General features: G+C 46.0%; 1 long non-coding RNA gene, 3 other non-coding genes and 1 pseudogene across 5 annotated transcripts; 3 read left to right on the top strand and 2 right to left on the bottom strand.

Moving 5' to 3' along the window:
* Window positions 1-226: 226 nt before the first annotated feature.
* On the bottom strand, window positions 227-298 carry trnaa-agc (transfer RNA alanine (anticodon AGC)). The gene has a single exon. It is a non-coding gene; the product is annotated as a tRNA-Ala (tRNA).
* A 4,874-nt stretch (window positions 299-5,172) lies between these two features.
* Window positions 5,173-5,254, top strand: trnas-uga (transfer RNA serine (anticodon UGA)). Its single transcript has one exon. It is a non-coding gene; the product is annotated as a tRNA-Ser (tRNA).
* Window positions 5,255-7,871: 2,617 nt separating this feature from the next.
* On the top strand, window positions 7,872-24,408 carry LOC147272306 (uncharacterized; annotated as a pseudogene).
* trnaa-agc (transfer RNA alanine (anticodon AGC)) lies at window positions 15,123-15,194 on the top strand. Its single transcript has one exon. It is a non-coding gene; the product is annotated as a tRNA-Ala (tRNA).
* On the bottom strand, window positions 17,685-20,514 carry LOC147272307 (uncharacterized). Of its 2 annotated transcripts, none has more exons than XR_015117536.1 (3): window positions 20,355-20,514; window positions 19,857-19,984; window positions 17,685-17,926 (listed from the first exon to the last, which is right to left on the bottom strand). It is a non-coding gene; the product is annotated as an uncharacterized LOC147272307 (long non-coding RNA). The 2 variants fall into 2 exon arrangements; XR_015117538.1 differs by having other exon boundaries at window positions 20,360-20,514.
* Window positions 24,409-24,917: the final 509 nt, after the last annotated feature.

The following is a 24,917-nucleotide window of genomic DNA, read 5'->3' as shown; positions in this document are numbered from 1 at the left end:
GGGAGCCTCCTGGGTGGGGAACCTGATAGGGAGTGGGACGATCCGCCCATTGTGGGTGATTGACAGAGCAGGTTTGATCTATGTTTTCATTTCAAAAGTAATTTTGAATATCTGTGGAAAGTTCACCCACCTTGAACATGTAGAAGATGTCTTCTGATAGTTAATCGACTGTTGTCACATTTAAGGATCACTTTAGCAGATAAGATGAAGGCTACACAGGACCAGCTGGAGATGCCGGGGATTGAACCCAGGGCCGCATACATGCTCAGCATGCGCTCTACCACTGAGCTACACCACCTCTGGTAGAGTCACTGTTTAACTGATGCAGCAACACAAACACAGACACAACATTCATTTTCTTCATTTTAGGGAGTAAAGGATCTCAGCCTGTGATCTCAAAGGCTCTGTGATCTCTGTCATTTCACTGTGATGTCAGCCCACACAGCCTTAAGGCATGTTCACATCAATCGTGACACAAATTTTTCGTGCAACAAGTTCACATGTAAAGTCCATGTAGAGAGCTGAACCCGTGTGTGTGTACTCGCCGGGAACGTGAGTGACGCGTATTCATGCATTTGAAAATATTCAACTTTTGTGACAAATTCTCAGGACAATGAGTCCAGAGAGCCGGTCAGTGTTGAGATTCCCCTGGCGTAGGGGAAGTCATGTCAACGGTCCTGGAGCCTGGAGTTGGTGTCGGTCCTTGATATTCTGGCACCGATCCTCACAAACAGGTCATCGAACAGGAACCTCGTCAGCCAGAAGTACCGCTGGAAACGGCCGTCGTCCAGGCGCAGTTCTTGGAGAAAGTGAGTTAAGAAGTTTAGAGGTCCAAGAAGCTTCTTCAGTTCAAAACTTGCCTTTAACCTTCAGTCTAGCGCTGTTCCAGCATTGGATGAAAGAGACTGGTGCTCTCATCTTCTTCAACATTGACTTGTTCTATCAGGACAAGAGAATCTGAGCTTGGATGTCATTTAGAAGTCAAAGGCTTGTTCAACTGGTAAACATCAGCTGGTGTTCACTCTGATGATGTAGCGATGGTCTGGATTCTTCCTTCTGGAGCACCAAGCTGCTGGGAAGAAGCCTGATGATGTCAGAGTTGTGTTCAGTGGCTCCTGCTGGGTCCATTTCTGACAACTGGGCTCCAAAGAGTTCAGCTGTTTAAAAGGCTCAGAAAAAGCAGCACCTCATGGTGGTCAGGAGACGAGGTGGCCGAGTGGTTAAGGTGATGGACTGCTGATCCATTGAGTTCTGCAGGTGTGGGTTCCAATCCCATCCTCGTCGTAGGAGACTTTAGTTTCTGCTCCTAGATTCTGGAACGACTCTGAACTGTGAGGCTTTCCAAGAGGAGATTCCTGCAGCACCAGAGAGCTGCAGTTCCCTACAACACCACCTGTTGAGTTGGGTGGGAGCAAAATACTTTCTAACTATAGTATTCAAGGTTTATTACGATTCCACCAGAATACTTTCTAATTTATAGTTTTAAAGGTTCGTTCCACCAAAATACTTTCTAATTTATAGTTTTAACGGTTCATTCCACCAAAGTACTGCTTCCTGTCCAACTTCTCAGTTTTAAAGGTTCATTCAGTTGAGGGCTCCTGGTTCTGTGTGAGGGGTTGAGGGTCGATATGGGATGATGAGGAAGATTTCATGTCACGATGGTCCTGCTAAAGTAACTGAGTCATGATATCAAACAATGTCATCAAAATATGCTTGAACTCTTAAAATGGCAATAAAATCTACGGAATCGTTTTTCCACAAACACTTTTATTGTGTTTTTGTGAGCATCATTTTTCAAACATGATAACATAAACTTTAAAAAGGGTCCATTCACTAACACTCTTACTTGAAGGTAGTCACTGATATCAGTAAATAGCAGATAAAGATTTGTGTTCATGTTTTAATTCTCTACTCTGACCTGTGCTGAGACACTGGACCAGAGAGGAAGACCTGCTCAGCCTCCTGCATGGACCAATTCTGCAGCTCAGTCAGGCCGTCCATGATGGCCTTCCAAAAGAGAGTAGTTCCTTCAAAATATATCATTTAAATATACCATTCTACTACTACAGAACAGCAAGCCATTCTACACAGGTCCATACACCAGTAGCACCATGGTAGGCATGCTGTTTCTATAGGCTTTGAAAGTCCAGGAACTGGGACACACCAAAATATATCCATGGTGAGGCCTGCCTCAGGAACTAGAACACCAAAGATGAACTGCACTCATCCGTGAAGCTCAGTTGTGTTGGTGTTCTATGAAGTCCTGCCTTCAGAAAGGCACCAAGGATGTCCTGTTGGTCCTCACTGTCCAGGTAGACAGGCTCAGGAAGAGGACTTGGGACAGAACCACTTAGGCTACCTGTTGAGTGAACCCTGACCCTACGGGCCAACCAAGGGACAGAAACACTTACTTTGTGCCCCATGGTATTAGTCTCACTTTAACCAATGTCTCACAATACCCCACTCTCCCCTACACAAACACACACACACACACACACACACACACACACACATACATATATAAATCACACAACTAAAATACTGTACAAATACATATTTATTTTTAAGAATCAATGTATTACAAGTACTTTCAGTAAAAAACTAACCAAAATGTTCTTAAAAAAACAAAACAAAAATGTTCTTAGCAAAAACCTCTTCACCGTGTGTGTACCGCACATCTGTAAAGTGAGTGTGTGAGAGTGTGTGAGCGTAAGTGTGTAACAGTCAGTGAGCGTGACAAGAACTCCTGAAACGCTTCATCAAAGTGCTTTCAAATCTTGTTCAACTGCAACATTCATCCATTCAAACCTGACCTCATCGGTTTGGCATTGTGAAGTTTGTCACTTCAAATCTTCATTCAAGACAATTTCACCTTTAATGCATGGACTTTGGGGGACAGTTGAAGTCCATCCAGATCCAAGAGAAGTTTTTGAAACACTTCAGAAGTGTAGCACAATCGTGGGGGACATGCGAGGTTGAGGGCACCCATCAGTCCCATTAGCAGTGTACGGACCTGGGCAGCATTCCTGCATGTAGGCAAAGTCAGAGTAGTCAAAATAGTACATCCAACTCTGTAGCGCCACCTAAGTAGAATACCAATGTTTGAGATCCTGCTTGTTCAGCATGAATGTTCCAGCAGTGGTCACCTACCTGTGTACTTTCCAACAGTCACCAGTCGCTCTTGGTGCCACCCCTGCTTGCGCCAGTGTCTCCAACAGTGTCTCCAACAGTGTCTCAGCAGCGCCCGTGATCTTAGCAGGACGGATGAGCCTGTGGTTCAGGAACAGGTCCTTTCTAATTGTGCAGATGAGGTTTCTGTTCCAAAGCCTGGATCGTATGTTTTCATGATCTCTTTCAAAATAGTCATCAGGTATTTCCTCCCCACGTGTGGTTGCTCTCACATGAATGCTTCATCACCAGTCATCAGTCCACTGTGTGTTCATGGCAGCATTGAGCAGCAGTCAGACAACAGTTCTTAGACGCTCCATGAGTTTGGCTGAAAGTTCCCGATCCATGAACCCGTCTTCATGATCCAGGTATGGTCCTGCACACCCTGAAGCTTCCTCTGGTGGAGATTCCAGCTGCCTGGCCTCCATCTCTGAATACACTCGCTGGCCCTCAGCTTGTTTTGTTCCATACAGTCAAAAAGAAGCAGAAATAACAACACCATTAAACAGAGGTCAAACAGCCAGAGCAGCTCAAAGGCAGGGTTGGGGTTCCTCACCCCTCCTCCCCTAAAACAAAAGGCACGTGGTCAATCTGGGTGTTTGAAAGCAAAGGTCATGGGCTAGAAGTTTTAGTGGTTTACTCAATCAAATATTTATTTGTTAATGATATGATCATACAGAGAGGCTCACCGGACTTTTCCTCAACAAAAAAAGGTTTCAAATGTTGAAAAGCACTCTAGTAATTTATCATTGCATCAGTTAAAGACAACAATACATAAAGAAATTGCTTACCGTTGCAATCGGCCATTTTCCAAAAAACAAAGACTTCTCTCCTGGTGAAAAGAAATGAAGAGTCGTACGGTCCTCTGAGGTCCTGTTGTGTCTTTTGGTCAGAGACAAACAAAGTGTGTGCCAAGTCGGCTGTGATGAATCTCCCAGTAAACCAGGGGTTGGGTTCCCCACACCTTCCTCCCCTCAAACAGAAGGCCAGACGTGTGACTTGGAACACCAAACAGGACCAATGGTCTGTTTGAGGCTTGAGGGAGGACATGTCTGTCTTCTTGCAGTAGTTACTTTCCCTGGTGAGTAGTTACTTTCAGAGTGGAGTAACTCAGGTACTATCTCAGTTACATTTTGGCAGAGGTAACTAGTAACTATAACTACCTACTTTTGCAAAGTCCCGTGCCAGACACTGAACATGAGACACTTGCGGTCTCTTGGTGTGACAATCAGCCGCTCTGTGACAGCAGTGGAGACACCAGCAGACAGGGCGGAACCAACTGGAGCAGAGGAGGAGGAAGTAGCCCCACTAGAGCCCTCCCTCCCTCTCAATCTTTCTCTCTCTCTCTCTCTCTCTTTTGTCTTTTCTTCTATTTATTTGCCTTCTGCTGTCTGTCCTTTCCTGCTCTCGTTTAAAAACCAGCCGCAGCAGACGTCCGTTCCCATGATGAAAATGATTGTAAAAGATAGATTTGTTTTCCTCTTTAAGTTTCGAAGCATTTTCAGATTCATGAAAAGATCATCAATCAGTGTCGTATTTCAGACAGACTTCTGGTCCGTGAGGACGAGGAATCCAGCACAGATCCACAGAACTCCAACTCCCATCTTTGATGATTCCTTCTCAGTCTGTAGGGTGGAGAGATCCTCCTGAGTCAACGAGCCCTTTTAGGATCCACCTCCATTTATGGATGGAATTTATACAGCATCCACTCACCAGTAGAGTCTGATATTCAACAATACAGATTCCCAAGTCACCGTCCAACACTGGCTGGAGCAGCAGAGCTGGCAAAATGTCATCTTTTCTGTCATTGTTTCAAAATGTCCTCACTAAGATGGTTATTAATTCCTCATTCTCAGCTGCTGCAGCCTTTAAAGAAAACCTTTGACTGGTGGCTCTAACAAAGATCAGATGTTGTCTCCTCTAGAACATCAAAACGATAATAATAAAGATAAGAATAAAGATAATTTGGTGAATTTCAGTCTCCTAAAAATGTGTGTGAATGTGGTTGTTGTGGCCGAGTGGTGAAGGCGATGGACTTGAAATCCATTGGGGTCTCCCTGCGTAGGTTCCAGTCCTGCCAACAACGTTCAACTGTTGATGGTCCATATCAGACCTCTGCAATTCACCGCCAAGCCGCTAGGGGGTGTGGCTTTGTCTTTGTATTGTTTACGGGGCTCTTGTCGGATTCCTTGGTTTTCTTCCGGTCACAGACAACAATTGTTGGCCATTTGTCAGTCTTTGTAGTGCCAAGAATAATCCTTTCTTCGGCTTGGTCCATTTTTTTCTTGGAGCCATAACCACAGAAACTGTGAAAATGGCGGTGTTGTTGTGCTGCGACTGAACCGGAAATGACGTTTTGAGCGGACCAATCACAGTCCTCGACGTTGACGTCACCACGCGTCGACGCGACGGAGAAGCATAAATCAGGCTTTAGTGGTTTCGAATCTCACGCCAAGCCAGAGAACCAGGTCCTGAATCTGTCACGTGGTCACTGCCGGTCGGCGAGGCTTTGGACGTCACTAAGTACGTCATCAATACGCGTTTTTTGAAACGAAGTCCTGGATCACTCGACTCATCACTACCGCTGCTACCAGGTTAGCGAGTTAAGGAAACGTTAGCGAGTCTGGAGTGGCACAGAGAACAGAACTTGGACTCTGCTCGTTTTGAAGAAGAAGAAGAAGAAAAGAAGCGGAAGGCCTCGGTCTTTGTCTCCTGAAGGCTGAGTGGCGCCGGTAGAACCTCAACATGTGCGCCGCGCAGCTGCTGCGGGTGTCGGTCCAGGAGCGGATCCTCGCCGCCGCTGAAGACTTCCTGCTGCAGCTGGGAGAAGGAGACTCAGCGGCTGGAGTCCCGGTGCTGAGAGCGCTGCTCACCGAGCGGCTGGCGGCGGCCGCGGAGCAGATCGTGGCTCTGCTGGAGGAAACCGTGGCGGAGTACGAGCGGGAGAACCGCCGGCAGAGGTTGCTGCTCGATGCCGTGCTGAAGCCCCGAGTCAGGCTGGACAGAGCAGGTGAGTCCCCCAGGGACCTGCTGGGCCCCTCATTCAGCCAGGAAGTGGAGCTGCAGCAGGGCCGGTTCTAGATGGCATTTGTAAGGGGGCACATGGTGGCGACTGAGGCGGGAAAGGGTGTGATGGTGTTGGGGGGGGGGGGGGGGTAAGTGGGTCTCTGGATCACTGTTGTTGTCATGTAATTGGATTGCACTTTGTCAGACCTTCACCCTCAGACCGGTCCAACCTGGTCCCACATGAAGGCTAAAGCCCAGTTCACTCCAAGATTTTAGGCGTCAGTGACTTCCCTCCCCCAATCAGGCTGAGGCATTCATGACCACCACACTACAGTAATGAGGGTGAACAGATCCAAGACAGTGGACTGGGAGGTCACATGTGATGTGGGCCAAAAAAAAGGACACCCAGCACTGCTGGATATCAGGACTTGTGGCAGTGACTCAAACGGAGCTGCAGCCAATGACAGCAGACATGGGAGCTCTGGCAGTGGGGGAGTGACGCAGAGCCAACAACAACAATGAGGAGGGGCATGGATTCTATGAAGGGTTCACCACATCCTTGGACACAGGATTTTTGGCTCCATGGTAGCGCACTAAGGACCTGGAGGGCTGCGTTCTGCTCCGCCTCCATGTTTACAATGAAAGGGGCGTGCGCTGCATCCAAGACTTTCCTGGCCAGCTGTGCAGTTGGCCACGCCTCCTGACGGGGAAAATCCTGTAGTCTGAACACTCCTGTGCGCCAACAAATCTTGTTGTGTGAACAGCAGCCTGATTGAGCGTCGATGGTGTGAACAGCAGGGCCTGTCGCTAACAAAAAGTAGTTTGAACAGGGTTTTAGCTTCTGCTGGTGGAACTCTGAGGGTCCCTGAGGCCCCAAACCCCTGACCAGGAGGAGGTGGCAGTCCCTCGGGGCCAAATGAAAAAGAAAACTAAAAATATATCTCTCATCAGATGACAACAACTAAGTCTTGACATCTGCCTTCATTGGATGGCCTGCATCAAATATATTCAAACCAACAAGAACACTCGTCACTGTTGCCAATAGCAACAAAACTAAAAAGGGTCGGCCAGGTTCTTAAAGAGAAATCCCTTCACCAAGTCTTGAAAACCAAAACTGATCACTAGAAAGTAAATCAATAACATAGAACATCCATCCAGATCTTGAGAACCAACAACAGAAATGATCTTAACTGGACGGTCCAATTCTGAGATCAACTTACAAAATAAAGTCAGAATTATAAGAGCTCTCAATATAGCCGATATTTACCAAACTGAAGGGTTGGCGTTGTGTTAAACCTCTTTTTTGCAGAGCCAGAAAACCTGGAGAGAACCCACGTAGGAACAGGGAGAACATGCAGACTCACACAGAAAGATCCTGTGCCTGAGCAGGGGCTAGAACCCAGAACCTTGTTGCTGTGAGCCGACAGGCTGAACCACTGCACCACCGTTCCTCCTATAATGGAAACTATACAGGCCTATTAAAAAAATCTTTTTGTTCACTGCCCAGCTGGCCTGGGCTGGACCGGCCATCAAGAATTGTCCCACTTTTCCCAGTGGAGAGGACATCCCTGGATCCCACACACTGACCGGGACACTGGGAGGCGGTACTCCTGCTAATGCTAGCCAGCAAGTGTCTCCGGTCTTGTTGTGTCCATAATCTGGGTCCTTGTGTTCTGACTGAGCAGGAGTGGAACAACATGGAAGTGTTTAATAGTGTTTTTAGAACCGTGAAACCTCACCAGGCTCAGGACCTGCTGGGTGCCATCTTGGCTGCTTCCTAATCAACATGTAGGTGGCGCCGTCAGGTTTCTGGGATGCATCCCTGTCGCCGCCATCTTGCTGAGACCCTTGAACCTGTTCACTGGATTGCTACTGCTTTTGGGTATTTGTGTGGAAGAGAAACACCAATACTAAGTAACAGGGGTGGAATCTTTGACTCTCTCACGATTCGATTCTGATTTTTGTCCAGTTTGCTGACTGGTCGTCAGTAGCAGGACGTCTCTTTTCATTGAGTTGATTTCTGTTTCTGTCTGTTGCTCCACTGTTTCAGAGTCAAATGAAGAGATTTATGATGTTGCTGATTGTGTCCTGCAGATGTGGAGCAGCTGCTGGTGATTAAAGAAGAGGTTCCCCCTGAGCTGCAGGACCCAGAGCCCCCCCACATTAAAGAGGAGTGGGAGGAGCTCTGGACCAGTGAGGAGGGAGGGCAGCTTCAAGGGCAGGAGGAGGCTGATATCACCAAGTTCCCCTTCACTCTGGTCCCTGTGAAGAGTGAAGAGGACAAAGAGAAACCTCAGTTCCCACAGCTTCATCAGAGTCTAACTGAGGAGAACTTGAAAGAAGAGTCTCTGAGCAGCAGCCCAGTTCATCCTCTGAAAACAGAAGCTGATGGAGAAGAGTGTGGAGGACCAGAACCAGAACCAGCCAGCAAGGTAGATCCAGATCCACTTGTACAACCCCAGACTGAAGACCAGATGTCAGACTCTTCTGAAGCTGAGACTGAAATCAGTGAGGATGATTGGGTCAGACCTGATAACACGGCCTCCTCTAAACACAAGGAACCCTTTGGCTCAAGGAGGAATTTGCTTCAGAAATTGAGCCCAGGACAGGAAGGGACTCATTGCAGTTCAAAAGATCAAAAAGTACAGACTGAAAGAGAATCAGAAATCATCAGGAACGTGACCTTTGGTCCTTCTGAATCTGAGACAGAAGTCAGTGAGGATGAGCATCCTTTTAGGTGCTCAACATGCAGTAAAGTTTTTAGATTTAGAAGTGGTTTAGGTACACACATGAGAACACACAGTGGGGAGAAACCATTCCCCTGCTCAGTTTGTGGCAAAAGATTCACAGTCAAGGGACATCTGAAAAAACACATGAGAACACACACAGGGGAGAAACCGTTCCCTTGCTCAGTTTGTGGCAAAAGATTCTCAGTCAAGGGACATCTGAAAAAACACACGAGAACACACACAGGGGAGAAACCGTTCCGTTGCTGAGTTTGTGACAAAAGATTCTCAGTTAGTGAACGTCTGAAAACACACATGAGGACACATACTGGGGAGAAACCATTCCACTGCTCAGTGTGTGGCAAAAGTTTTTCAGTTAGGGAACGTCTGAAAACACACACGAGGACACATACTGGGGAGAAACCATTCCCCTGCTCAGTTTGTAGCAAAAGATTCTCTGTAAAGGGACATCTGAAATCACACATGAGAACACACACTGGTGAGAAACCATTCTCCTGCTCAGTTTGTGGAAAAAGATGTTCACAAAAGGGAAATCTAGCATCTCACATGAGAATGCACACTGGGGAGAAACCATTCTCCTGCTCAATTTGCAGCAAAAAATATACAGACAATGGAAATCTCAAAAGACACATGAGAACACACAATGGGGAGAAACCATTTGCCCCGCCCTGTCTCTAAAGTTGATCAAGAGTATCCAGATAATGTCTCTAGCATGTCTTTGGGTTGTGGGAGGCAGCCTGCTGAAAATGACACTGCAGGAGCCTTTGGTGAAGTACCTTTTTGTAGTAGTACACATGCAGTATATGCTAAGTACAGGCACCCACACAGACACAGTGGTCCGGCTCAGGCAGAATGCGTTGCCGCTGGGCACTAGTGAAACAAATATGCGGTTGCTATGTGACAGATTGGTTGGATTTCTGATGTATCAGGACCAGGACTGACGTTAGTCCCTGACCACCCGGGAGTAACACACAGGATTAATTTTTTTACAGTGAAGGTCTTCTTCTTCTACAGGTGAATTAAAGTGTAACAGCTGTCCACACACCTTATAACTGTCCTTATAACTCCGTCATGTAATAAACTTTCTGTACTCTTTCAAAGTTCTCAGTGCTTTTGTTGACATGTAGAGGCCCTACTTGATCACCACAGAGGTGTTCTGCTATTTTGAGTGGATGTTATTGTTATGATTTTTCTGCTTATCTGCTGCCCCCACGACCTGCGTTGGGAGCTAATTAGTAGTATGCACCACAACTGGGTTCCATTTGCAGTCGTTTGAAATAATAAAAACACAAGAACACACCTGAGGTTCCTTTTTAGCTGGAATTTTCCTTTAGGAGCTTTAAGAGTGAGGAGAAGGATTTTGAACTCTGTTCTGCATTGGTGATGTGGTCTCTCCTCCTAGTTCCTGTCCATGCACATGCAGCTGCATTCTGGAGCAGCTGCAGTCTTGAAGGGGAGGTTCACTTTTTTGGACCTTTGGCCTTCCCAGCTCACCCAGGGTGCTACCAGCAACTGGAGACAGTTTTGGACCCATTGGGTCTGGTCCTGCTGACGTTATCTGCAATTCTAGTGCTGGCGTGAGTTGTTGATAGAATCATTATGGATCAAAAACTTTTCCTAAGTCGCGTTTCTTTTTGTGGGTCAAACCTCAGATCACAGGCGTAATTTTACCTCTCCTCTAGTCAATAGTAGTGGACTGAAGTTACAGCTTACACACAAATATCCAGTCATTTCTACCAGTGCTGTCTCTGTGCTGGGCTGGGCTCTAAAACCAGACTAAAACCCTCAAATCAACTCTTGTTATGGAGGAAGTCACTCAGCTGATTAGCAGCTGCTTTCTCCAGGATTTTAGAGAGGAGGGGAGGTTAGCTGTCAGTCCATAGTTGGCTAGAACCTCAGGGTCTAGAGGAGGCTTCTGAAGCAGTGGTTTCATGACAGCTCCTTTCAAGGACTGTGGTTCATGTCCTGTTACTACAGAGAGAGGAATCAGATTTACTAAAGATAGACAGATAGATTGATACTTTATTAATCCCCAAGGGGAAATTCCACTTCCACACTCAAATGCCTGATACAGCGATCACAACAGTCACAATTATTACAGGTCAATCGTAATAATGGTACACTTCAGAATTAACGACAGCACATATACATTTGTTGTGTATGTACGCTAAACTTGAACAGTCCGTTGTCCCAATGGAGGCAAGTGAGAGTGAGGCCTGCAGCCAGACTACAAGGTCGGCGCTGCCACCCCAAGGGAGGTGGAGAGGGCAGAGGCAGGGGTCAGGAAATCACGGGGGAGGGGAGGATAGTACGCGCCATTTACGTCACCAAGGCAGAAGGAGTTCTCCTGGAGGATAAACAATGGGGCAGCCGATAAGGAAGCTGTGGGTTTGGGCAGACGAGCAAACATTCCAATCTGTCTTCTCTTTCAGTCCAATCCAAATTGTAAAGTCAAATTTCTTGTCTTCAACATCACTCTCCTCTTCGCAGAGTGGCCAACTGCTCCGAGATGGTTTCCATCTTGGGTTTCAGTTCAAGAGTCTGTTGTTGCCCCGCTCTGCCAACCTCAGTCATTGCGTTGTCAATGACTGAGGTTGTGTGAGCTGCACATCACATCAAGTGTTGATGCCCACCAAGGGTGTCTTTTTAAAAAGAGGAATATTACGCCTCCATTTCACACAGACAAGACGGCAAATTCCCGCCTCTACCAGGCCGCAAATTTGGCACATTTTCTGTCTAAAAAGGGCTGGAGAGAGATGGAGGTGAGGGAGGAGAGGAGACAGAGAGGTGGGGAAGAGAAGAGAGAGAGACCAGACATTATGTTTGCTGCTCCATTTTGATTGTTGCTCTCCAGCTTCAGCTCAATAAAAACCTCTTCATCACATCAGTCCCATGTGGAGCTGCGTTGTTCCAACAACACTGAGCTCTCAGCTCATAGCAGTTCTACAATAAAGGTTCCAACACAACGTTCCATTGATCCATGAACAAAGCAGGCAGTGAGACCATGATGATGTCACATCTGTCCACTGTCCAGATGTCAGAGCTGAAAATGATACGATGCCATGTTCCCTTCAACAACAGTCCAGCAGAAAGCCACCATGAAGACCTGAGGAGAAGCAAGGCAGCTCACCACAGTCAGGAACTCCCAGTCACCTCAACAAGGTTTCTGTCCACTCACGTTCAACCAGACCAGCAGATCACCTGCATCCCCACTGCCTTACCACCAGAGGGCAGTAGAATATTAACCATGGAGGCTCCCACTGAGGAATGAACACCACCACCAGCAGACGGCTCTCCCTCCCTGACAGCATTTAAAGGAGATGAATGATGGATCATCAGACTCCATCATTAACTGTGACTCAGGGCCGCTCCCTCTGCTCTGACTCTCTTTGATTGTTTGTCTTTGTTTATTCAATCAAGTTGTTCCTCCTCTCTCCCTTCTTGCTGCTCTACAGTGCAGTAACATCATGAGTTGTGTCAAACCATCTCTGTCAGCTCTGCGAGTGTCTGGAGTGACGTCTCCAAGGACACTTGCTGCCAGGACTACAGAGTAAACATCAACATCTGTTTGCATCTGGCTTCAACTGTACTTTTCCTCTAGGTTCAACTTTGCTAGGTTACAGTGACTTGTGTACAGAGTAGTGACTTGATCAGCTGGTGGTGATGATGTAGCTTTAGGATGCTAACACAGTTGTTACTCAGGGCACCGCTGGTTGTAATTTAGAGTCCAATGAGAAACGCTCAGTCTCAGGTTCCAGCTTATCAGTGAGTTCTTTGAGGGTCAGAGACTTACATACAAATATAAAAACCAGTTGAAACACTTCCTGGAATTTTAAGAGGATTGAATACAAACAAGGAAGCACGTAAGACAGAGTAATAATACCAGTAAAGCAATGAAGGCACATGGAGGATCAGACATGAATCAAAAGATTTATCTGAGACTCAAGTGGACGGCAAAGGTAGCAGGTGAGAAGGTGTTCAGGATGAAGGGTCAGTGACCTCCAAACAAAGAAAACTCCTGAATGGAGGTTGAGCAGAGTCTGAGGAGTCAGGTGGAGCTGGCAGTGAGACAGGAGTTGAGGCCTGAACAGACGCAGCACTGGTCTTTGTTACTGTGACAGCACGACAACCAACAGGACCTGCTTACGTTCTCAGCTGGATTGTTCTCATCAATGTACGGAACCTCTCCAACGACCTGGTGGGGGGACGGCCTACCAAGCCTCCACCTCAACGACCGTGGCTCCCACTGGGATTCGCGATGCTCTTCTCAAGCACAAGGTGGCTTCTGTCTGCTGGTCAGGATGGAGATTCAAGGCTCACGGGAGGTCAACAGTATTGTGACCGTGAAAAGGGGGAGAGGAGAAGTTCTGTTTAAAGTTAAAGAACAAAGAAACAAAAAAGTAAGCAGAAGAGGAAGAAAAGAGGAGAGACGGACCAGCAGCTGGAGGAGCTCACGGAAAAATAAGAAGCGCTGAAGAGCCTGAACCCAACCCAACTGTAACGGATGGTGTCCTGACTATTATAATAAACTGGTCCGCCGTGAGGGGTGACCTTTGACCTGTGTGGGGCTGCTGGCCAATCAGCACCCTTTGCCGTCCTCAGTACTTCTCAGATATTCCTGTATTAAACAGGTCAACAGAGGGCAGTCATGCATCCCTCAGATCCTCCAGAGCAGGGGTTTTCAGTTAAAATTCTCCTGGGTCCAGTTTTCAAACCTCTTCAAGCTTGGGTCTGGAGGCCAACACAGTTTTTCATGACTGCTGATTTCAGTGATGGGCCCACGCCTGCATGTTAGCCAGCAGTTGAGCTGTGCTTTATGATCCAGGGGCATCTTTAGCCGATGGAGGTAGACTTTAAGCCTGTTGTATCAGTGTCTGTTTGGTCAACAATGAACTTTCAGATCGAATGAAGTCGCCGACATTTCAATAATAGTCGTATTTATTGTCTGCTTTTTTCCACATTAACCTTAAACCTATTGTCCAGCAGGGGGCAACATAAAGAGAAGAGTGAAATGAAAATGGATTCAAAAATACTCCGAATTTACTGGCTTTTGACTGCATGTATATGACTATGTGAGTGTGTGAGTGTGTGTGTGAGTGTGTGTGTGAGTGTGTGTGTGTGTGTGTGAGTGTGTGTGAGTGTGTGTGTGTTTGTGTGTGTGTGAGTGTGTGTGAGAGTGTGTGTGTGAGTGTGTGTGTGTGTGTTTGTGAGTGTGTGTGTGTTTGTGAGAGTGGGTGTGTGTGTGAGTGTGTGTGTGTTTGTGAGAGTGTGTGTGTGTGTGTGTGAGTGTGTGTGTGTTTGTGAGAGTGGGTGTGTGTGTGAGTGTGTGTGTGTGTGTGTGAGTGTGTGTGTGTGTGTTTGTGAGAGTGTGTGTGTGTGTGTTTTGAAGATGACTTCTTGACTCCATTTTTGTTGTCACTCTTCTCTTAATGTTCAGTTTCACTCATTAAAATGAAGCAGCTTTGACGTGTTTACTTCTCTTGTACGTCAACAACTTTGGTCTTTAAGCTCCTGACAAACACACCACACGTCACTCACTCTATAGATTAAATCTGCTGATAACACAAAACATGTGACCCTGCATGACGTTTTGCTCCAACTTTCCAGAACTAATAGGAGGAACAGCATGGATCGTTCTGAGCAAGAACTCTGACATCACCATCGTCATGAACAAGAAGGCAGTAGGACTCAACTTCAACAAATCTGAAATGTCCCCTTAAGCTCCTGCTACTTTGAACTGATGCCTAAACCTTCAGTTTCCATTCATCACTCAGAACCTCTCACAACCCCAGAAGAACAAGCAAAGGTTTGGAGCAGTAAAGCCTTCAATAATGACATCATCATGTTTGAGGGTTTTCTTCCCTCAAACTGTTTCTACCAACACGACAGAATCCTGGAAATATTTCAGGTGTTGACCTCCCAGCAGCCTGAAGGTCAACCTGCATTATCTGTTATGTTGCTGAGCAGAGGAAGGAGCTCAATGGTAGAGCGCTAGCTTAGCATGTGAGAGGTGGTGGGATCGGTGCCCTCGTTCTCCAGAAGACTTCAGCTTGTTCTGTTGTTGAGCTCTGATGAAACCACTGACTTTGAGCCACACACAAAGTGAAGGAGAGACTTAAGATTGATGGCACCTGAGGAGCTTCTAGGTTTCCTAAAATCAACTGGAAATTCATTCACCAGTTAAACAGTGACTCTGACAGAGGGGATGTAGCTCAGTGGTAGAGTGCATGCTGAGCATGTATGAGGCCCTGGGTTCAATCCCCGGCATCTCCAGCTGGTCCTGTGTAGCCTTCATCTTACCTGCTACAGTGATCCTTAAATGTGACAACAGTCGATTAACTATCAGAAGACATCTTCTACATGTTCAAGGTGGGCGAACTTTCCACAAATATTCAAAATTACTTTTGAAAATGAAAACATGGATCAAACCTGCCCTGTCAATCACCCACAATGGGCGGATCGTCCCACTCCCTATCAGGTTCCCCACTCCGTGACCCAGGAGGCTCCCTCTCCCTATCAGGACTAGAAATCTATTGGGGTCTCCCTGCTCAGGTAGGAGTCCTGCCCACAACGTTAAACTGTTGATGTTCTAGAGGAGACAACATCTGATCTTTGTTAGATCCACCAGTCAAAGGTTTTCTTTAAAGGCTGTAGCAGCTGAGAATGAGGGAGAGACAGAATTAATAACCATCTTAGTGAGGACATTTTGAAACATGATGACATTTTGCCACAGTTATTATTGACTTGTAGCACTGCAAAAATCATCTCCCCTCCAAAAACCCTCTTCTCCAACTCTGTACTCAAATTGTCTCCTCATCAGGCACCACAGGATCCAGGATGTTCAGTCAAAAAATCATTAGTGATTTTAAAAATGGCCATCAGACACAAAATAAGACTTCAAGCAGGTTTACAACTTTATTTCATGTTGACACATTTTGTCCATTTTGCCTCCACACTGTCCTTCATCACAGCATTTAACATCAGGACTGCTCCCAGATCAGCTCCATGACCTCATCCCAGCACCACAGTACCGCCCAAGTTCATCAAGGTTGGCCAACATGAGCAGGTCTAGATTCACCTCCATCTTTGGAGGCTGTTGAATTTCCTCCTGAGGACCGTCAGGCTGTTTCCTTACTTTGCTGTGACCCAACAGCAGACAGCAACAAGGACTGTGGTGAACTTGGTAAAACCACCATCTGGAGTCTGGACCAAGATGCTGATGTGATCCTTTGATGAGTTTAGAATCAGTCAGAGATCAATGCTCAGAACCCAGAGATCAGAGACTGAATTCAGACATCAAACACAGAATGCAGAGATCAAAGACAGAATTCAACGATCAATCAATGTGAGGAACCAGCGTCTCATGTGAAGATGCTTCTGAACTCATGAAGTGAAATCCTACCAAATAGAGATGAATGAGTCCAACTGGACCTGAACAGGAGAGAAATAAAGGGGTTGTAATGTAATTGCTATTTATTTCCAGGCCAGGTGAGGGTTGGATTTTGTTCTTTCATGTTGAAGTGAACTGACAGTGGGACTGTGGACCTGGGCTGAAGTCCAGCTCACTGCTGGTTTAATAAACCACCTGATTGTTTTTTCCAATCAGCTCTGATCTGATGGAAGAAACAAAAAGCCAAACTTCATTCGTCCGTGTCCAAACTCCAAGTCTGTTGATGTGCAGCACTCCAGTTATTTGTTTCTTTCCAGACAGAAGCAGGTTGGTGGAGGAATAAAACCTCAAGAGTGAACAAACAGCAATGAGAGAAGTGAATCCTGCACTCAGAGAAGTTGTGTCTGCACTCGCCAACCAGGAAACGCGTCTATCTTCTGTGTGACTGAGGCAGCTGCTGAGAGCTGCGTTTCTCAGCTGTGTGGGGGCGGGACTCTGTCTGGCAGACAGTTGACCTGTCAATCACACACAATGTTGTGGGACACAGACACAAAATGCGAGGTGCCATTTCCATTCTGGGTCAATCAGCTCTGGGACCGTTTTGTCTTTTGAATGAAGAAATGCGTTCATTTTGGGTAGCAGCTTGTAAAAATGCCCCGGCTCAACCACCAGACCTCTGTGTACACTGTCAAGAAAAAAAACTGAAAAAAAACAGTAAAAAGTCTGACAGCAGAGTTTCCAGACGAACACTGTCAAATTACAGTAATTAACTGTTCCAAAAAATTACATGGAATAAACTGTAAAAATACACAGAAGGTTTCACAGTCCCAACTAATGAAATTACAGTCCATTTAGTGTTGATAAATGTGCATTCAACTGCAGGAAAACAGGCCCATCACGTAAAAAAACATGAAGAACAAGGACCTTTCAGGTTCTTCTCTAAGTTCAGGGCTCTTACTGGTTCATTTATGAAACAAACCAGTCTATGAGCAGGAATTTCCCATTAAAAAAGTTCATTTGACAGTGGAAAAGCAAGCATAGTCCATCAAAATAGCCAAGTTTAAGGTCAAGTACTGTCAATTGAAGCTATTTAGTTGTTACTTTATGAAACTGAGCCAACTTTCTACAGTGATTTCCTGTTAGATTCTGGTTTCTCCAAGTATAAAAACTATGACAATGTATAAACACAGAATCTGTACTTTGAACAATAGAGAATTTCTGCATATTTACAGTATCAGTCCATCACTTAAGAGGATTGGAATGGTAACAAATCATTGGACAATGGAAATCATTTATCCTTTAACAAAACAACTTCAGAGTTGATAACTGCACTTCAAACTTTGAACTGGTGTCCACATCAATGTGGAATTTGAGGAGGCCACAGCCACCAAATTTCCCAGAGTTCTTGACTATTTGCAGTCTCTTCCCTTGGAGAAGTCAAGTGGAACTACAAGACAAGGAGCAGAAATCCAAGCTGCTGGTGGACCACGTGGTGCTGTGTTGATGCTACTTTCACACTCAAAGGGGATCGTGCAGGAATGTTCCACACGGTTGACCAAACTTCCATTGCAGAAGAGATTCAGGCAGTTCCACCCACGCCATGCATCCTTGTATGCTGTAAGTGTGAGGCAATACAATACAGTATGTTTCAGTGACATATATTTAGACAGAAGACCTTGGTTTATTGGGTGATGTTTATTGACATGCCAATTGGATTGTGGTGCCAATATGGCTGACTTGGTCGGTGTAAATCTTATCATCACAAAACAAAGTACACACAAATGTTCAAATTACTTTTCTAGACTTTAGTCCCCAAAGGAATTTCAGGCACCTGAAAGTGACTTTCATAAATCTGTGTGTCTGTGTACAGTACATGTCCCTAAAATGGACATTAAAATTATTGGTCCCCAATCTCAAGGATAAAATGATGCTACAGTGATGTAGTGAGAAATGCTAAAAACCTCAAAATGATGCTGACAGGAATGTAGTGAGAATTGCTACTAACCTCAAAATGATGCTAAAGTGATGTAGTGAGAGTTGCTTAAAACCTCAAACTGATGCTATAGTAATGTAGTGAGAGTTGCTACTAATCTCAAATGATGCTGAAGTGATGTAGTGAGAGTTGCTACGAACCTAAGAAATCATTCTACCAAAAAAAAAGAAAAAAAAAAGAAATGATCCTCCACTAATGTAGTGAGAGTTTCTACTATCCTTAAAATGATGCTACAGTCATTTAGTGAGGGTTTCTACTAACCTCAAAATGATGCTGACAGTGATGTAGTGAGAGTTGCTACAAAAATTAAAATGATACCACAGTGATGTGGTGAGAGTTGCTACTATCCTCAAAATAAAGCTACAGTGATGCAGTGAGAGTTTCTCCTATCCTCAAAATGATGCTACAGTGATGTAATGAGAGTTGCTACTAATCGAAGAAATGACGCTACAGTGACGTAGTGAGAGTTGCCAAAAACCTGAAAATGACGCTGACAGTAATGTAGTGAGAGTTTTTACGAACCTCAAAAAGATGCTGCCAGTAATGTAGTGAGAGTTGCTACTAACCTATAAATGATGCTGACAGTAATGTAGTGAGAGTTGATACTAATCTATAAATGATGCTACAGTAATGTAGTGAGAGTTGATACTAATCTATAAATGATGCTACAGTAATGTAGTGAGAGTTGATACTAATCTATAAATGATGCTACAGTAATGTAGTGAGAGTTGATACTAATCTATAAACGATGCCACTGTGATGTAGTGAGAGTTGCTTTAAACCTCAAAATGATGCTACAGTGATGTGGTTAGAGTTGCTAAAAACCTCAAAACAATGCTACAGTTATGTTTTGAGAGTTGCTACTATCCTCAAAATGATGCTAAAGTGATGCAATGACAGTTGCTACTAATCTCAGAAACAATGCTACAGTGATGTACTGAGAGTTGCAACTAACCTAAGAAATGATTCTACAGTGATGTAGTGAGAGTTGCTACTAATCTCAAAATGATGCCACAGTGATGTAGTGAGAGTTGCTACGAACCTCAAAATGATGCTAAAGCGATGTGGTTAGAGTTTCTAAAAACCTCTAAATGATGCTACAGTGATGTAGTGAGAGTTGCTACTCATCTCAAAATGATGCTACAGTGATGTAGTGAGAGTTGCTACTCATCTCAAAATGATGCTACAGTGATGTGGTGAGAGTTTCTAAAAACCTCTAAATGATGCTACAGTGATGTAATGAGAATTTCTACTAATTTCAAAATGATGCTAAAGTGATGTAGTGAGAGTTAATGCTAATTTCAAAATGATGCTACAGTGATGTAGTGAGAGTTGCTCCTGATTTCAAAATGATGCCACAGTGATGTAGTAAGAGTTGCTCATGACATCAAAATGATGCTAACACTAACGTGAGCTTCATCAAGACCCAGGCCACTATTTGGGGTCATGCATCATTGTGTCTGACCAATGGTCCAACTTCATCAGTCAGTCAGTCAGAGACATTAGCATTTGTCGGCCTGGCCTGCTGCCAACACTGCTTTAGTTGATTTACCTGTGCAGCCATGTCACGCTCCTCTCGGCCACCTCCACGGTCAGACGCCAGGTTAAACCAGCCAATGGCGTAAGAATCACTCTCAGAATCTGAAGCGCTCGTAGCTGCAGGGTTTTTCCACACAGCTTCTGTTGAGAGACAAAGTCCATCGCTTGATTAACTCTCACCAACAGAAATGTGCAGTTTTCCACTCAGGACAGCTGCTGCATGCTGCTGTTTGTAAAAAGAAGGTCCAGTGGATCCGTTCAGTTCTACATTATTCAGCAGAGAGATGTCACCATTGAATAATGACCATATTTCCTAAAATTATAGCTCAACCACAGAGGGACCAGGCTACTAGAATGACCTCTGTTTACTAGAAGTGCTTCTCCTATGGTGGTGAACTCCTCAGCTGTCAGTGGAGTCAAATCTGTCTTAGAGAGGCCAGAGGTTCCCACACTGGTTCCCTCTCATCATGCAGCCCTGACAGCTGTGTGTGCTGTTCCAGCGTGTTGGCACCTCACTGATGAGTTTCAGGGTTGGCCCTCCCATCTGTTGCTGCACCTGAGCCAGCTTCTCCTTGGCTGTAGTGCTGATCTGAAGGATGTGACAGTGTTCCTGGCTTTGTGTCTGATGATGGAAGTGGGGATCTGATCACAGGATTTTCTGACTCCTAGATTCAGACGATGTGCAGTGCAGACTGAGTGGTGAATTTGGAGCTGTCTAGTGGATGCTGTCATGTTTGGTGCTGCGTCGCTCACAAGACACTTGACTTTGTTGGTGATGGCCCAGTCCTCCATCATGCCTCTTTGGACTGGGGCCAAACTGTCAGCAGGGTGACTTTGTGGAAAGTCTTGCACTCCCAACACATTCATTCTCACTAATGCAGTGACAGGTCAGAGCCAAGGGAGCCTCCATGTCCACAGATGTCCACATGGCAGCTGGACTTCCTTTTTCACTCCTTCCCGTTCCTCCTGGTACTTTTTGGCCACCGTTTGTTTGATGGTCTGAAAATGACACCCAGAGTAAATCAATACATTGAAATTAGAGATGAAATAAACTGGAGTGCTTTAGATCATTTCCACACAAACCTTTCTGGTTGGCAAACATATGAGGCTCAAGGACCTGAACCAGTTCCCTGAACCCTTCCCTCTCAACAGTGCTGAGGGGCTGGCAGTCCTTCAGGATCAAATTCAGCAGAGCCTCATCCAGCATCTGCTTCCTGGAAGCTGGATGGTTAAAGATGAAGGAGAGAAGAAATGAATAGGAATTAATGATCAATGAAGCAACTGTGAGTCAGTTGGAGAGTGGCTGTATACCTGAGTTCATCCTGGTGGATCTGGGACTTCATTCTCATGCCTGGCCCCATCATGCCTCAGCACTGAAGAGGTGCTTTTGTTGAGATGAGACGCTTCTGTCCAACAAATGCGACATTCAACCTGCAGAAAAGAACATGAGTGCTCAGCTAAAAGTTCCTTTCTTCATGGTGACTGGTGTTTCTTAGTCTTAGACCACCAGGTTTCCAATGAGGTGTATCGGATACGTTGTTGTGTGCCGCTGAAATCCGTCCAATTCCGGCGTTGTTTCCTCATGAAATATGTTTGCCTTAAAGCTCATTAAAGTGTTGAACCACAATATCGTTCACCATAACTGAGTCAACTTCAAGATAACCTACTTCTACATTCCAGTCCCGGCTGCTCCTGTTCTGCTGCAGTCCAGAAAACAACAACCCGATACAATTGGCGCTCCTTCCCACAGCTCCGGCCCGGATCCGCATGGTTCCGCTGACTGACTGTGAGACGCGCTCCCTCCAGAGTGGCACAGCCCGATGGGGGTCCTTATCTGGCACGGGGGCGTAAGACAGGTGCGACTGGAAAGCCTGGTTTATTCTGCGTCGAGGGAACGCGTTGCTCTGCTCTTCACCGCCAAGCCGCTAGGGGGTGTGGCTTTGTCTTTGTATTGTTTACGGGGCTCTTGTCGGATTCCTTGGTTTTCTTCCGGTCACAGACAACAATTGTTGGCCATTTGTCAGTCTTTGTAGTGCCAAGAATACTCCTTTCTTCGGCTTGGTCCATTTTTTCTTGGAGCCTTCACCACAGAAACTTTGAAAATGGCGGTGTTGTTGGGCTGCGACTGAACCGGAAATGACGTTTTGAGCGGACCAATCACAGTCCTCGACGTTGACGTCACCACGCGTCGACGCGACGGAGAAGCATAAATCAGGCTTTAGTGGTTTCGAATCTCACGCCAAGCCAGAGAACCAGGTCCTGAATCAGTCACGTGGTCACTGCCGGTCGGCGAGGTTTTGGACGTCACTAAGTACGTCATCAATACGCGTTTTTCGAAACGAAGTCCTGGATCACTCCACTCATCACTACCGCTGCTACCAGGTTAGCGAGTTAAGCAAACGTTAGCGAGTCTGGAGTGGCACAGAGAACAGAGCTTGGACTCTGCTCGTTTTGAAGAAGAAGAAGAAGAAGAAAAGAAGCGGAAGGCCTCGGTCTTTGTCTCCGGAAGGCTGAGTGGCGCCGGTAGAACCTCAACATGTGCGCCGCGCAGCTGCTGCGGGTGTCGGTCCAGGAGCGGATCCTCGCCGCCGCTGAAGACTTCCTGCTGCAGCTGGGAGAAGGAGACTCAGCGGCTGGAGTCCCGGTGCTGAGAGCGCTGCTCACCGAGCGGCTGGCGGCGGCCGCGGAGCAGATCGTGGCTCTGCTGGAGGAAACCGTGGCGGAGTACGAGCGGGAGAACCGCCGGCAGAGGTTGCTGCTCGATGCCGTGCTGAAGCCCCGAGTCAGGCTGGACAGAGCAGGTGAGTCCCCCCACACTGACCAGGAGAACCGGTGTTGTGTCGCTCCCAGCAGCATCGACCGAAAGCGATGTCTGTCTGTTTATTCCAGCGCCTCAAAAAACTGCTCCTTTGAGTTTGGACTCGCCAGGTTGGCTATCAAGTGATGCTCCAGTGTAGAATCGTGCCAATGCCAGCCAGCAAGTGTCTCCGGTCCAGTTGTGTCAGCCAGTATCTTTGTGTTTGGTCCTGTTTGGCTCCTCATAACCACTGCAGGCAGGTTTCTCCTCCTCTTAATCAAACTAAGGATCGTTCCAGGCTCACTAATGAGCCCCTCCACTCCATTCAGGCCCAGGTTTAAAATCCTGTCAGCTCAATTCTCTCAGTGAGCAAAGAAGTGGAGGAGCAGAACACAAGAGGGGAAGGAAGTCAAGGGTTCACCTGTTGAGGGATTTCCTCTCTGTGAGATTGAGACTGAGTCAAGATGTGAGACAGGACAAGAGAAACTCAAGCTTTGGCTCCTTTGTGTTATTTTTCTGAAATGGAGCACTTGATTTGAACATGCACAGTTTTATTAATATTCTCTTATTTTGAAATGCAGCCCTACCTTTATTAGTCAATGAGACACCATCATACACATCTGCAGTCATTCAAGTATGTTCAGTTTGAAGTTACGTGATAACAGATCTTAGTTGATTTCTGTTTCTGTCTGTTGCTCCGCTGTTTCAGAGTCAAATGAAGAGATTTCTGATGTTGCTGTTTGTGTCCTGCAGATGTGGAGCAGCTGCTGGTGATTAAAGAAGAGGTTCCCCCTGAGCTGCAGGACCCAGAGCCCCCCCACATTAAAGAGGAGTGGGAGGAGCTCTGGACCAGTGAGGAGGGAGGGCAGCTTCAAGGGCAGGAGGAGGCTGATATCACCACGTTCCCCTTCACTCTGGTCCCTGTGAAGAGTGAAGAGGACGAAGAGAAACCTCAGTTCCCACAGCTTCATCAGAGTCTAACTGAGGAGAACTTGAAAGAAGAGTCTCTGAGCAGCAGCCCAGTTCATCCTCTGAAAACAGAAGCTGATGGAGAAGAGAGTGGAGGACCAGAACCAGAACCAGCCAGCAAGGTAGATCCAGATCCACTTGTACAACCCCAGACTGAAGACCAGATGTCAGACTCTTCTGAAGCTGAGACTGAAGTCAGTAAGGATGAGCGTCCCTTTAGGTGCTCAACATGCACTCAAGGTTATAGTTACAAAAGTAGGTTGGATAAACACATGAGAACACACACTGGGGAGAAAACGTTCTCATGCTCAGTTTGTGGCAAAAGATTTTCAGAAAAGGCATATCTGAAAAGTCACATGAGAACACATACTGGGGAGAAACCATTTTCCTGTTGTATCTGTGGCAAAACATTCTCACTTAGGGGACATCTGAAAACACACATGTACATTCACACTGGGGAGAAACCAGTCCCCTGCCCTGTCTGTGGCAAAAGGTTCTCAGAAAATGAACAACTAACAAGACACATGAGAACGCACACAGGGGAGAAACCATACCCCTCCTCAGTTTGTGGCAAAAGATTTTCCAGAAAGGGGGATCTGAAAATACACACGAGCATGCACACAGGGGAGAAACCATTCCCCTGCTCGGTATGTGGCAGAAGATTCTTAGATAAGAGACACCTGAAAACACACATGAAAACACACCCTTGAAATAAGCCATTTGTCACAATGTCGCTCTGAAGCCGTAACCAGAGTGAGAGTTGCATGTTGAAGTCCAACTAAAGAATTCATTTCACAAAAAATGCAAAAATAACTGAAATTGAACTAAGAGAAAAATGGGATGTGATCATTAGTAGAGTCTGTGTGTGTGTGTGTGTGTGTGTGTGTGTGTGTGTGTGTGTGTGCGTGCGTGCGTGCGTGCGCGTGCACGAGTTTTTAGAGGTGAAAGGAAGAGATGTTGGCTGCTGAAAATCAAAGTGACGATGGATGAGGAGGAAGCAGTGGCCAGTAATGGGGTGTCAGTGAAGAGAGCTCTGGACTCAGGAGCTTCCAACTCAGAGGAATGAACAGCTCCCTGCCCTCCAGATGAGTTATCAAGAAAAGAGCTCATGAAAATATATGACACTCAGGATTTGTGCAGCTGAAGATGACCTGTTGGTTTCTATGTTTCTCTGCAAACGTCAGGCAGAATGTGGAAGAGCGTCACAGCTGAGACGGTTAAAACCTGAGAGAATGTTTGCTCATGTTGTAAAAGTGCTATTCATGCAGAATCGGATGCTTATTCATGGACGTTAAAATATATTTGGGT

Source organism: Aulostomus chinensis, chromosome 1 (genome assembly GCF_037954235.1).
Source record: "Aulostomus chinensis isolate RoL2024-O1b breed Wild chromosome 1, RoL_Achi_v1.0, whole genome shotgun sequence".
Classification (NCBI taxonomy): Eukaryota; Metazoa; Chordata; class Actinopteri; order Syngnathiformes; family Aulostomidae; genus Aulostomus; species Aulostomus chinensis.
The sequence above is the reverse complement of the archived record's forward strand: the minus strand, read 5'-3'. Positions and strand labels throughout refer to the sequence as shown.